The following is a 7,447-nucleotide window of genomic DNA, read 5'->3' as shown; positions in this document are numbered from 1 at the left end:
TTTACCATTTCCTTGGAAGTGCCTATCCCTGTCTCAGCTGAAATCAAATGGTAAATGGCAAAAGAATTAAGGTGCTTATAGTATTACAGCAATTGGCGTTGGTGTTATTATTTATTTTTTTTAAATGTATTTTTTTATTTATTTATTTTTTTATTTTTTTCTTTTTATAGAGGCATGCTTTATTTATTTATTTATTTATTTATTTGTTCGTTTGTTTTGTTTATACATGCACTGGGTACAGTCAGAAGCACGGGAGGGTGAGAGAATTCACCAGAGCCAGAGCGGGGAGCAGAGCAGGCAGAAGGACCGAATACACTGCTGAGGGGAGCAGCGGGCGGCAGGAGAGGTCTGCGCGCCATGTGGGACCCTCCTCCGGTGGCCGGGGAGCAGCCGGGAATCGAACCGGCGCTGCAGAGGCTGCGGGCAGCTTCGCAACCCAGCGCTCAACCGCTGCGCCACCAGGGAGGCCCTGGCGTTGGTGTTATTATTATTGGAAGGAGTTCTGGACTGTTATTGGAGAAACTGCTCTTAGATCAGCATCTAATATGTGATTTTCAGAAGGAATTTAACTTTTTTTTAAAAGATTTTTATTTATTTATTTGTTTGTTTGTTTGTTTGTTTGTTTATACAAGCACTGGGTACAGTCAGAAGTGCGGGAGAGTGAGAGCCAGAGCCAGAGATGGAAACAGAACAGGCAGACTGACGAAATACACTGCTGAGGGGAACAGCAGGCACAACAGGAAAGGTTTGCGCACCATGTGGGACCCTCACCAGCAGCTGGGGATCGAACTGGTGCTGCAGAGGCTGCAGAGGCTACAGAGGCTGCGGGCATCTTCGCAGCCCAGCACTCAACCACTGTGCCACCAGGGGAGGCCCCAAATTTAACTTTTCTAAACACACATTCCTCACCTGTATAATGATAATAATGATAGTGACTATAGAAGTGCAACACAAAACAATGAGTGCTTGCACCCGAGTACTCTCATCATAAGACCTTGGGTTTTGTGCTCATCCAGGGACAAACCAATACACACACCACAATTCAGGGTTTGGTATGTATGGCTCAGAAGCCTAGTTTCTTTTTACCACAAGGAATTTAGATCCAGTACCCTCTGAACAGTACTTACATTAACCAAAACCCATCTGTTTTGTAAATAAAGGGTCGTGCTGAATTGATTTATAATGAGAAAAACGCACAAGAGCCAGACTATCATCAGTCTACTCTCTCCATGAAGGTCAAGCTGTAAAAAGGGAATTAAGTCTTAATAGGAAAATTACTTAAGAAGCTTCATATTGAAATAAGGGGAATTGGATGATGAGAAAATTTAATGCCATAATTCTAAGACAGCCTGATTTCTCTCTCTCATAGTAGTGATGATTTTATCATCGGGGCAGAAATATTGCAGACCTCCTGGCCAGAATCCTTTGTGTTGTATTATCTCTCTCTACTTTTTATAAAGATTAATTTTTTATTTATTTATGCATATAAAAACTGGGGTATAGGCCAGAGGTACGGGGGGTGAGAGGATTCACCAGAGACATAGCGGGGAATAGAACAGGGGGATCTTTTGAAAGACACTGCTGAGGGGAGCAGTGGGCGAGACAGGATAGGTCTGCTGCACCATGTGGTTAGTTAGCTCCCTGGCAGAGGATCTAACTCATGCTGTAGTGGCTGGTGATAGCTTGATAGCACTGAGACTTTAACCCCTAAGCCACCAGGGAGGCCCCTATTATCTATATATTAAGGATGCTTTTGTCAGTAGTACTGTTCTATAGCTAAAGTTTTTGGTTATCCTCTGCTAGGAGTACTGAAGTCTGCCAGTGTCACATGAATCTTTAGTTTTCATATTTAATAGATTCCCATTCTTTTTTAATTTGACTTTTTTAGCTGTGATAAACTTATTCAAGTTTTATAGTCATCTCCAAGACCAGAGATCGATTTTTTTAACTTGACTGTGCTTATTTTACTCTAAAATAATTTCAAAATTATTTAGTCCTCATAATTTATCTCAATTCTATTTTTTTCTAAGTTCTCGGTTCCATTTATGACATTACCTACTCCACTCTGTTATTATGGAAGCTGATTTATATACTGCAACAGAAAGAATGTCTCATCTCCTCACACCTTCCAGCATTTAATAAATAATGTTTGTGTCTTGAATATGAATGTTTTCTCTGAAAAAATGTTATCATTTCATCTCTACCTTTTTTTTGTTGGTTATGGATACCTTAGCATGCATAATTTTCTGGATCATTTCACCCCAGTTTCAGACAATCGCTCCTGTTCTTAAATAGTCAATCTCATTTTCCACTAAGACAACAAGCTATTTAGAATATTCCATTTTCAGCATCAAAACTACATCTCTCAGATGGTCTTATATGCGTGACACACAAAAAAGGCATTTGTACCTGATTTTTAGTCAAAGAAAATATCCATTAGGATTTAAAGTATGTATAAAACTATATTATAAAATTAGAAGTGATACCTATTTAAGTGTCACTTTATAACTTGTATTACCCTAAGATACTGTTACCATACTTCAGTATGGCAATTAGTAGTTATTGCTTTTATACTTTGCATTATAGTTTGTTGACAATGCACATAGCTTGCTTTTCGTATTCTGCACTAACTTCTGTAGGGAAAAGGACAGATTTTACTCATCTTTGTATGCCCTGCTTACTTGGGTAAAATTGCGTTGAAAAATGGGGTGATGGCCAAATAAACAGACAGCTTTTAATATTAAAGAAGATGAACTTGCTTTCAAAATGCTTTCTTTTTATTTATGCGTACAAGTACTGGGGTATAGGCCTGTTGTGCAGGGGGTAAGAGGATTCACCAGAGACAGAGTGGGGAGCAGAACAGGCAGACTGACTGAAATGCACTGCAGAGGGGAGCAGTGGGCAAGACAGGAAAGGTCTGCTGCACCATGTGGGAAGCTCCCTGGCTGGCCTCTCACCCCCGCACATCTGGCCTGTACCCCATTTCTTATAGGCATAAATAAATAAATCTTTAAAAAATGCTTTCTTATTGTGGTCAGAAAACTCTCACATCAACATATTAGCATAAAAGATGTACCATTATTCTAGAATGTATTCAGTAGGAGCATCTCTCTCCAAGCTACTTCCTGCCTGTATTTCTCGTAGAGATAAATGTTAGGAGATTACTAAAGCAAGTTATTTAAAATCACTGATATATCTGTCATTGTTTACCCCTTTTCTCTGTTATTCTATGTTAACTCTGGAGGTTTCTGTGAATTTAAGTATTTCAGTGACACAATGTAGCTGACATAATTAATTCCTACTTGTGCATCAAGGGGGATAGTAGAATTTTCAAAGCTCTCCTGGATGCTAGTCAGACGTATTTTGAAGACAATCTCTGTAGATAAAATCACAAATGTTTTGTTATCAATATTTATCATCCCTTCACTTTTTCTTTTACCTTTTATAACTGTATTAACTTGAAATCTTTGAGTTACACATAACGTTTCCATAATCAGAACCTCTCAGTAACTTTCTCTGTACCAGTACTTTCAATGATGAAAAATCCACTTCAACATACAGCAGCTTTTGGGAGCTCAAATTGGTCTCTCTCTGATCTCAACACCTTTATTTCCTCTCTGAAGTCATGCAAATGTTACATATGTTTTCTTATTTCCTTCTTCAAATGTCTTAGGAATAATATATGACTTACTATAGTAAGCATGGCAAAGAACCAAGTGATAACCCTTTTCCTGGTCTCTGAAATTGCATAAAATATCATCACCTTGTTTGGATCTTTTCATATATACAGTCAGCTAAAGAATGACATTTTCTTGTGTTTTCACATTTTCAGGTCAGTGACACTCCATCTCCTAATTAGTGTTCTGTTGCAGTTCTGTGAATGTAGATGCTCTCCCTTGATATTTTACTGATGCTTCTCTGAGGTGATCTTCCTAAGATATTTAAAAGAAAACATTCTAATTTTGTTCTTTGTCTCTTATATCTCCATTTCACTACAATTCATAATTTTTTTTAAAGTAGCATTATTATAAGTATGCTCTCTCTATATAGTCATTAAAGAAAAGGGGACTGTGAATTTTTAAAACATGCCCTTGACAATATTCTGATCAGTAGGTAGAGTCATTCTTTCCATCTGAATGGAAATGGAATGCAGTGGAAATGATGTTCCATAAATTCTGAGAACTAGGTCCTAAAAGGCATTGTTACTTCAACCTGGCTTTCTGTTGAAACTCTTGACCTTGGAACCCTGACACCACATTGCTAGGTATCAAGTAAGTATTCTGAGCTAAAGTTCAAGCTCAGGTCTCAGGCAGTGGGCAGCATTAACCAAGAAACATTTGAAGAGGTCTTAGGAATGACTAACTGTAGACGCTATCTGACTCAATCCTAATGAGAATCTAGTGGGTAAAATCAGTCAACCCTCAGAAATTGAGGGATAATACTAGTAAATTATTTTTTGCTTTTTATATGTTACTAAGTTTGGGGTGAATTATAGCTAACCAGAAAAAAAAATAATGCCACCAAAGGGACTGCCATCATCAAACCTAAAACATGAAGCATTGACTTTGAGACTACGATGAGACTGTTTGGCTAGTGTTTGTTAGCCAAGTCTATAGGGTCTTGAGGAACTTTTCAGTGATAAATAAGTGTGAGAAAACTATTATTTAAAACTGGAGGAAAGGAGACCCATGTAAGCAGTACTATCAGTTATTGCAGTATGGAAAAATATAAATAGTGAGTGCACTGAATGATCTCCCTAGGAAATTTTTAGGCATAGAGTTGAAGATTCCACCTTATTTCTTCAGCTGCTTATAATAAAATGAGAGAAGAACTAAAGAAATAAGAACTTTAAGAAGGTGTTAAATATAAAGAAGCCAGGACTTGGGTTCAAAAATAAAACAGTTTCTCATTCCCAACCTCTCCAGATGGTAAACTATTCTCAAATTAGGAAATAGCTTTCAGGCAAAGATCAAATTCAGGGCACTGTCAGGAAAATATGATCTAAAAATGATTTTAATGCAGTTCCTGAGACTTCAAATGGATTTAAGATAGTGCCTCCTATACCTTTTCAAACAGACAAATGGCCATCTAAGAATCTTAACAGCATGTTCAGACTTATTCGCTAGTCAAAATTAGGACCTTTCATAATCTTTTGAGCTTTGTCCCACAAAACTACTGGAAACTGAGTAGAAGAAGAATTTACCTCAGAATTCTTTGTGTGAATGACTTTTGTTTAATGAATGGACCCCTCCTAGAGTCATAAAAAACTCTCTAAGGTTTTTAAGTTAAGTTTATTAACAGAAGCATTGCCAACTGAGACTAAAAGGGAGGATAAAGTTGTGACATGAAAAGTTGACTTGGCATACCCAGAATTCTATGATAGTACTGTATGATAGTACAGTAAAGAGTATTCAGCTGTAGTAATAGGTTACATTTTAGCAAAAAGGAAAGACAACTCAAAGGGAAGAACCAAGATTCAGAGGGTAGAACCGTGGCGATTCATTGCCAAGCAATAGAAGGAGGCTCTAACCTGGGCATATATGTTTGACTGGGTTCCAGAATTATAATGTATTTGTGACTATTATATATCTCCCATTTTTTCTTTTCTTCTATCTCCTCCCCCAGAAAAGAGTATCTAACTGTGTCTCTACCACTGTATTTTGGGTATGTGAAGTGTAGACTGTTCATTTATTTAGTTCACCTTTGCTCATATCTAAATGAAATTATTCAAGATGCTACACTTGAGAAATCATATCTAAGATCATGTAAGAGGAAAGTAAATAATTTGGTTCAGAGGGTGGACTGGCAACCCTTTCATCAAGTAATGTATTGTAATTCCCGCATTCCTAAATATGGGTAGCCTTAGTGACTCACCTCTACCAAATTGTATGTGGAAACACTCTTTTATCCTAAGTTTCGCTTAAGATACTTTATCTTGGAATTCAGCTGCCATGCCATGATGAAACCCAGTACAGTAGGATAAATCAGTTTTAGGTGAGCTAGCTGACCCCCCAGCTGAGGTCTTAGCCAAAGATAAACACCGATTCCAAGTCACATGAGTAAGGAAACATGCAAGATGATTCCACTCCAGCAACTATGTGAAAGCACCTAAGAAAGAACTATCAACTATCTCAATCAACTTCTAAAACTGAAGGAAGAGAGGAAAATAATAAATTGCTGTTGTTTTGTGCCACTAAGATTATTTTATCTTTTTTTTTTTTATAGCTATGAGTAACTCAACAGGGATACAGATTTATGTAGTGATGTGGAAGTTTCTTTTTTTTAAGATTCTTTTTATTTATTTATGTATGCAAGAACTAGGGTATAGACCAGAGGTGCAGGGGGTGAGAGGACTGACCAGAGACAGAGTGTAGAGCAGAACAGGCAGATCTACTGAAATACGTGGCTGAGGGGAGCAGTGGAAGAGACAAGAGAGGTCTGCTGTGCTGTGTGGGTTAGTTCTCTCACTAGGGATTGAACTCAGGCCACAGTGGCTGACGATAGCTGGATAGCACTGAGACTTTAACCCCTGTGCCAAGTTTCTAATGTATATTATTTTAAAAAAGAAAATGAGCAAGTATGCTTAGTGCACTATTATTGCTGTTCAGTTTTAGTTATTTAGTATATTGTTGGAGGCTTTTCTTTTGTCACAAATATGGTGACCAGGGTGTAAGACTGAGGATATAGAGACATTTAGAATCGAGTTGAAAACAACTGGGGGTCTGATACTCTTGTTAGGGTTTATCTAGTAATAGCTGAATGACTGCTGTGCTAGTTACCTCTTCCTTATATACTGTTAATTGGGAGGGATTCAGCAGGCATCCAAAAATGTCATGAATCTGCATCAAAAAATTAGAAATGGAATATTAGACATTTTTCCTCTCATCTCAGGGGAGAAATAAGAACTCTTCTTAAACTTCTTTCTCAATCCAAGTGAGAATGGCTCATAGAGATTTACTTATAAACATTATTGAGTGGCCAGAGTGAAGGGATGATTGGCATGTTTTCCAAAATGGGGCAATCTGCTTATATAATGGAGTTCCTGATCTTCCCTCTGTGCCTATTTGGACAGTAATAGGAGAGTTTCAGAAAGAAGCAGAAGACTGGGGAGAAGTACTGGCAGTGAATTAGTCTTCTTTCTAGTTTTTATCCTGGCAAGGATATGTATATATTCCATTGGTAATGTGGACATGTTAGAAGATTTAAGCTTCTTGCTGGTAACTTATCACTGAAGGAGGAACTCTGGTGGTTAGAATGTGTGCTGTACTGTTTAACAGAAGGTGAAGAAGATCTGGAAGAATTTGGATTGAGGGGCCTCCCCGGTGGCGCAGTGGTTGAGCGCTGGGTTGCGAAGCTGCCCGCAGCCTCTGTAGCGCCAGCTCGATCCCCAGCTGCTCCCCGGCCACCGGAGGAGGGTCCTACATGGTGCGCAGACCTCTCCTGCTGC

The sequence above is a fragment of the Talpa europaea genome (assembly GCF_964194135.1).
Source record: "Talpa europaea genome assembly, chromosome: 1".
Taxonomy (NCBI): domain Eukaryota; kingdom Metazoa; phylum Chordata; class Mammalia; order Eulipotyphla; family Talpidae; genus Talpa; species Talpa europaea.
The sequence above is the reverse complement of the archived record's forward strand: the minus strand, read 5'-3'. Positions refer to the sequence as shown.